Raw genomic sequence first — 8055 nt, forward strand, 5'->3', positions numbered from 1 at the left:
TATACATACATATATACATATATATATATATATATATATATATATATATACACGTACGTACTTATGTATATATGTATGTATAAACACTACCTTGACGTCCTTCAGCTATGCTATATCACTTCACTTTCCATTATTTCGTTGCAATCCACCACCGGCGATTTATTTAATGCACGTAACTTATATATACACGTACAGACACATATATTTATACACAAATACACTCGGTATCCCCCACCATTTATACATTAATAGAAATACTAATGTGTTGCTGATGTTATTACCTTGGACAAGCAATATCCATTGTTGAATTTTATCAAACGGGGGGAAAGTGTTTTATTCATAAACATATCGATTTTGATATCAGATCTTCAACATGTACCGAATGTAATCCATTATATATATATATATATATATAAGCATCCACACTCATGTACACACACACGTACACACTCATACATGCTTATACACTAATATGTATTCCTGTATACATATCTGCATGCATACATACTTTGTATATATTTATATACATATTTATACACGTATGTGTGTATATGTATGTGTCTGTGATTATTCATAAATTAATCCAAACATCTGCGCTCGTGCGCGCGCGCGCGTATTTGTGTGTGTAAATTCCAAGTACTCGTGTAATTAGCGAATGTTTTCGAGGCTAAAATCCGATTCCAAAACCCTGGTGGAACAGCAATCTTATAATGTCTACATGTCACAACTTCTCTCTAACCTTTCTTCCATATTATTTTACTGATCAAAACATCAAAACAGGATAAAGAACGAGTAAATTGCAGTGGAAGGCTTCTTGTTAGCGCAAAGTGAGTAGAATATGTTAGGAACTTGGGAAAAGGTGTTCATATTTTCTCTGAGTCATTATATAGCTATGAGCAACGTCCGGAGGAAAAAGAAACACATAAAGTGATGAAAACAGGTTTCTTCTTAGGACAACATTGATAAATTTTGTGAAACAAGGAAGAAGGATATACTGTACTACTCACTGGTTAGACGTAAATATTACATGTAACTATGTGATTAGATTTAGAATTTGGATGTGTTTTTAAAAAGGCTAGAGGGAAATGGTCACACGTAAGCAGAAAATGCCAGATCGTAATTTGATACAGGAATACATCGGAATATAATGAAAGGAAGACTTAAAGGCCTAAAAGAATAAACACCTCAGCCAGAAGTTAAAATCAGCGAGAATCTACAGGCATACAAGAAAGAAACTGATCAAAAGAAAGAATCCGAGATGCCCAGCAATCAACAACTGCGTGCCTGACAATGTACTGTATGGCCCTCTGCTTGATGGAGATAGAGCATATTTAGGACCCAATGGGGGTTGCCTGATCAGGATTAATCAGGGGTTTCTTTACGACTCGAAGATACTCACTTAATTAGATTGAGCAAGTAGCAGAGAGTGTAGCTATCCTATATTGGGATGGATCTGAATTCCTGGTTATTTTAAAAAAGTTCAGCTTGGCAAAAGTTTAAGGCAAAGATATATTCTCCAGTTGTACTCAAATCACTGTAATCAGAGATCGCTAAAGGGAATATCCCACTGTAAATCAATATATTTATATACATACATATATACCTGTGAATGAGTGTGTAGTGTATGCCGAATTTATGGGAAGGTACAGTATATCGAAAATAATACAAATACGTTTTGGAATGTCACACTAGGTTGTATGAAATCCACTATCCCTTCGAAAATCCCCATTCCTGACGAAGGAATTCAATATATATAAATATTATATACATGTATGTGAGTACGTTTATATTATTTTTATTTTCCAATTTAAGTCAGTTTTTGATTTAATTCATTTATTTTGATCACAGAATTAAGTAAATTACGCTGTATAAAGTTGCCAAAGTGGAGAAGAAAATATTTGTGATCGAGGAGGGTCCGTCACACAGTCCAACATTAGCTCAGTTCTGTTGATTTTGGGTTTAATCAGACACGAATTAAGGCGTAGATGGACTTTGGGGTTTGCAGTTCAAGGAGCTTTCAGTGAATGTATGGAAATTTATTATAATGCTGAATTTAAAGTATAAGTACTTTAAATTATTAAATTAAAAAAAGGTGGTGGGGTTAGTTATATCTATACACACATATCTATCTATCTATCTATATACGTACATATATATGGCTGTGCGCACACATGTGTATATGACTGAGTTAGGGGTGTTGAACTTAAGATTGTTAGATCGTACTTTCGATTCTCGAAACGGGCGATGAAGTCTCCATCTTCAGAAAGCGACTATATTCCACTCATTTTGCTCCACTCAACCCCACTCGAATTAAGAATGAGTATCAGTGACAGCTGGGAGTTAACACTACGAAGGACCAGCATCCTGTTCAGGGGTGAGTCCTTGCACTCTCGATCGTCAAAGAAAAAAAAAAAAAAAAAAAAAAAACCCTCTGTGACCTAGTCAACTTCCGACTTCATGATCCAGTAGACTCGGGGGGTAAGCTTGTATACTTGATGTAAGTAGATATTACAGCGAAAGGAAACATTAAACCAGAGTTTGTTGATCGGTGGGTAAAAGTTTGTGCTAGACAAACTTTTTTTTTTAACAACTAATTCTCAAGAACAAAACGAATAAATTAAATTATTCAACTTTTTCTTTTTGAAAATATTAATGGGAGCTTCACAAATTTTATGGTGATCCTATTCCAGCTCTTAGATTCATGTATGATTGTATATTATATAAATTTATATACTCATGCATACATTTCCAAATTAATAATAGCCAAATCTCCGTCAAACTGTACCCTACTGGCTTAAAAGAGAGACGGTATTAGATAAATAATGTAGTAAAGGGTACACTGTATTTGAGAAGACTGGATAGTCATGGCTGGAATGCCTCAGCATATATCGGCTTGAGGTTAAACAACATTCATGATGGCACAACCACACAACGGAGTTTTTATATAGTCACTACAATTGCTAGAAATAGCAGCCAAATGTTCGATCGTCTTAAGTAAGGAAGTACACTGGATAATGTCTTCCTAGATACTCTCTCTCCTTTGTACATCTATCTATCCATACATACGTACATGCATACTCTCACACACTTACGTATGTGTGTGTATCTATCTATCTGTCTATATGTATGTATGTATGTATGTATGTATGTATGTATGTATGTATGTATGTATATATATATATATACATATATATATATATAGGATATGAGGGGTTTAGTTCACTTGTGATCTAAACGAATAGGTACGCTGAGTAAGTGCTATAGTTGCACGTCAGTTAGGTTCCAAGTTCACAGCTGTGACTGGATCTAGGGATATATATGGATCCGTATATATATATATATATATATATATATATATATATACACATACATACACGAACGCACACACACGTTTTATTAGTTGGTTTTACTGAATGCATACCAACACGTCGCACAAGTATCACTCATTTCTCTCATTCCGATCAGTAAATTGAATGTGATTTTAATTAACAATATACGTTGGCCTAAATATTTTTTTACTGCTCCATGTGTTACTATCACATTATTGTCATTTAAAGTTAGGATCATAAGTTAAACGAACAGATATATAATCAAAGGTGCTCCATTCATGACTATATGCCGCCTTTCATTAATATAGTATCTAAGACAATTTTATAATGTTCCGCTTTTTTAAAAGGCACTAACAGTATGATTTAAGGGATATATGACTGCTATTTTTATCTAGTGCTGGACCAGACATTGTCATGGGCAATCCAGTCATGACCATAGCGCCTATTTAAGGCATTATCCTATCTCACACACTTTTTAAAAGGCATTTACTGTGATTTTAGGGCTATGTGGCTATCTTAGGGCTCGGGCAGACATGGTCAAAAACGTTCCGGTCATTACCATACCGCCTTTTATTACTATAATGCATCCTGAAACAACATTACCCAATGTGTTCCACAGTTTTTTAACGGCATTAGTGTAGGTTCAAGACACACGGCTGCTGTTTTTAGCACCTTAAGCAACCATATATAGGTTCCCCCAACCACCGATAAGCATTAACACGATCTGTTTAGTACCACCTGATTAAGTAAATCCATGTTCAAACATCCCAGCCATGACCACCACCTTTTATTCAGTCTCTCAATATGATCGGAAGTGTCTTTTTAAGATGCTAGGGCATTGGTCCTCAATCGGATCCATTTGACCCTTATGGGGAGGGGGGTCTATATAAGATTTAGTTGCTAAAAATTATATGCACTAATCGGTTATACTTCTACAATACACAACATATTTTCAATTTTACCGTAAATTAATACACACGCACCACTACGGTGTATTTAAAAATAAAGTGAAATCTGTGAAATATCTTGGTATTTTCCGACTCGCCCTAAAAACTTAAGATGCATCTGCAGACAATAGACATGCCACCGTGACAATGGGTTCTTCTGGATCTCATTCTTTTCAATGTTGTCTCTGTGGAGGTAAAACATACATACAAAAACATACTATGCATACATGCATGTATGCACGCATACATACATACATACGAAGACACTGAACATAAGAAAGAAGGCTAACAGTGGAGGAACAGGTTTTAAGCATTAGTTTAGCACCTAAAAGACAGGGATAGACTTGACTTTTCGGATGTTTGTCCTTCATCCGAAGAAAATTACCGACGAATATAAAGGAGAATGAACGTGCAAAAGTGGTTGAAGGAAAGAGAAAAATAAAACGAGTGAGGATGTTAGGTGCCAGGTGGGAATGCGGTTTTATGGTTGTGTGCATGTGCGCGCATGAATGAATATATGTATGTAGGCGTACTCAGAATTTCGCTTTGCAACCACAAGATCCCGGTTCCATCTTAGCGCCTGGCACTTGGGCAAGATGTCATTTTCTGTAGCTTTGGATCGTACTATATCTCATGAGTGAAATAAATGGGCAGATGGAAAGTGTAAAAGAAGCCCGTAAGGTGGATTGTACCTGTAATTCAGCAGGTACAGCTTTGTCACACACTGTTTGACTCTTATTGTAACTGAAGGGTACATTAAAGATACGCGTCTGTGGAGTACTCAACCACTATATGTTAATTCAGAAGCAGACAATTCATTTCACATTGCTCCAGTCCTCTCAGCTGGCAAAAATGAATAATCTTGCGACGAACCGGTGTCCCGTCCGCGAAATTTTTTCCCCACGTGAGTTCCGGACCCCAGTTATGAAGACATTTGCATACAGCCAATCAGAGCTCAACTACCAAACTAATTTATGAGCGCATAACAAGTGATGGTCGATAAGATAAGGTCACTTGGTTAAGGAATGACCATGCTTCTTTTCTCTTTTAAGAATGCTTGTTCTTTTTCTTGTTCCAACCATGGCTACCTCTGCGTAGTTATTTGTGTTGTTGTTTACTTTGTAAAACAGTAAGGGGAGAGGGTTGCTAGCACATCACCCTCTACCCACATTTTCCCATCCACATCTTTACCATACGGGGCCCTAACAAAATCCGATGAGAGGTATAGATGCAAATCTATCTAATTACTTGTCTCCTAAAATCAGGCATAACTCGGCAATCGGTCGACTTACAACATCGTTCTTCGTCTTGCGTTTACTTGGTAGAGTGTTTGTTAACTTGACAACAAGGTCAAGGCGAGCTCTGATTGGCTGTATGCAAATGAGTTCATTACTGAGGTCCGGAACTCTCGTGGGAAAAAAATTTCGCGTCCCGTCTAGGGGTAATATATAAACGTCATAGAATCCGGGAAACTAGCTTTAAGAGTCTATAGCTCGGGAAGGACAGTTCATCCTTTTTTATGTATGTATGTATGTATTCATGTACCGTGGTGTCTAGTGTTATTAAAATTGTCGCGTCACCGAAGACTTGATCTTGCGATTGTCTTGTGTCACAATTACTGAAAAAAACGTGTTTAATATCATCCAGGCTCTACCTTTACTCTCCAGTGAGCAGACTCTCTACATGGCCTCTTGTCATTCTAACAAACGCCCTCAAATCTTCAAATTTTACATTGTCTGTTTGAAAACAAGGAAAAAAAAAAGTAAGGTAAAATGTAACAGATGATGGTCAGCTCAGCCTGGTGTTAAATAACATTCTATAGTTTAGGCTCAGAACGTTTATTTTTACACTAAAATATGATGAAGACATTTGTAAGTTAAATGTACCACCCATCAACGCAAAGGTTCATTGTTGATGCTTACGAAATAAGCTACCGGAAAACCAAATCCACATTTCGGGTCTTCACTTCACTTTCTTCATTAATGTGACGTCACAAGTCACTGGCTGAAACTCGGAAGGTGCTAATCATCTCTTAATGGTTATTTCTGAGTATGAAAGGTTAATCTAGGTGTAGGCATCCTACAAACTGAGAAATATCATAGCCCTTCCAACTCTTAGAAAATAGAAAATTATTTGTCTTTGCAACACCGCTGATTGGTATGTATGTTTTAAGCATCATTGATTATGATTCTGCAAATAAATAAATAAAGCAGACTCTCTTTCACACACACCTGGCTTTATTTTGAAAATTTTTTTTCAGATTTACGTTTCAAACATCAGAGATCGTAATTCTTAAATATATGCTAAACATAAATCTGACATTAAAAAAAGAAAGAAAAGAAAAACTTCGTAAATAAAATGCCGGAAAAGTGGAGGAAGTCCCGCCCCCGCTTTTTTTTTTTTTTTTGCAAAATCGTAATCTACGAGGCTTAAAATATATAAATCAAAAGGAATCACGATTTTTGACGCACTGGAAATTTCCGAGTCTATTCTTTAGGAATGCCCAAGAATAGAAAAAAAATTTGATTAAATATGGCTATGAAAAAAAAAAGAAAAGAAAAACATTAAAAGTATAAAATATCGAATTATCAAGAAAAATATACCATAACTATCTGGGTATGATTAAACTACTTGCGATAGTGGGACCCAGGGGCCCTGGTTTCAGCCACTATTGTTCCCAGGTCTACTCTGGCCCGGAGTGGTAGCACCTGTAAAGGTCCCAGCTATGGGTAAACTAGCATCATCATCATCATCACCACCACCACCACCACCACCATCATCATCATCATCATCATCATCACTCCCACCGATGTCATTGTTACTACTATCACCTCCACTACCACCATCATCATCATCATCGTTTAGCGACTTGAGTCAACACCGAGCTCACGATCCCATTTCATTACGACACCACCGAAGTCTTGTACTTCATATTCCGAATTCCTTAGCGATATCATCTAGATAAGAGAGCAAGCGATTTTTTCTCACCAAACTGGCCAAGATCTTTAAAAAACAAATGATAGCACTATCTCATCTTTTGCTCTGAAACGATGCTCATTAAATCCTACTCTGTGTTATCAAACTGCTTATGAGTTGAGTGGTAAAGTTCTTTAAATTTCTTTTGTGTTGGTTGATTTTCCTTGATGTATTTTATACTTCACGTAGAAGTTAAGTATAACAAATATCTAATCTTTATAAAGACTTATCAGAAGCCATCATGCTTCAGACATATTTATATATATATAAAACCTCTTCCGCTAAAACTGGTGACCCAACTTAATAGTGGAGTATGAAAAGATGTACAGAAGCCGGTCGCATATCTTTTTATTTATTTATTTTTAGTTTAGGAAGGAAGACAAGTGCGCATGATCAGTTACAGGGTTTCCGAAACCAGGAGAGAGAGAGGAAAGTATCTTCAAACGGGAAGCCAGGCCCAAGTGTTTTTAACGAAGTGGATTCCTCTAAAGCAGTGGTTTCCAGACTTTTTCAGGCTGCCGCCCCCTTGACGCCCAGGCCATATTCCTAGCGCCCCCACCTCAACTAACCATCACTAACATAGACCCCTTTCTGAAGTAAATTGAAAGCAACTTTATTTGACAAAACTTAACCTAATGAACCCATTATTTTGTTGTTTTTACATCAATCGCTACCCCATTATCGCCCCACTTTTCTTCAACGCCCCCTTGGAACTTAACCCCCACCCCCACCCAGGGGGACAATACTGCCCACTTTGGGAACCACTGCTCTGAAGGAACTTGAAGTGTCAGGTGATGGTGTTA

The 8055-nt window shown here is 36.9% G+C and overlaps 1 protein-coding gene across 3 annotated transcripts in view; it reads left to right on the forward strand.

Annotated features, from left to right (window-relative positions):
- The window catches only part of LOC106879933 (uncharacterized), a 53057-nt gene that overhangs the window by 17653 nt on the left and 27349 nt on the right, over positions 1-8055 (forward strand). The window contains exon 1 of one of the 3 annotated variants that reach the window (XM_052971057.1): positions 593-1774. The exons of 1 other annotated variant lie outside the window; for it this stretch is intronic. The gene's annotated coding sequence lies outside the window, so the exon portion shown is untranslated. Of the gene's footprint in view, positions 1-592; positions 1775-8055 lie in introns of those variants that run through there. One more of the 3 variants, XM_052971059.1, reaches the window with a different exon arrangement.

Source organism: Octopus bimaculoides, chromosome 10 (assembly GCF_001194135.2).
Source record: "Octopus bimaculoides isolate UCB-OBI-ISO-001 chromosome 10, ASM119413v2, whole genome shotgun sequence".
Taxonomy (NCBI): domain Eukaryota; kingdom Metazoa; phylum Mollusca; class Cephalopoda; order Octopoda; family Octopodidae; genus Octopus; species Octopus bimaculoides.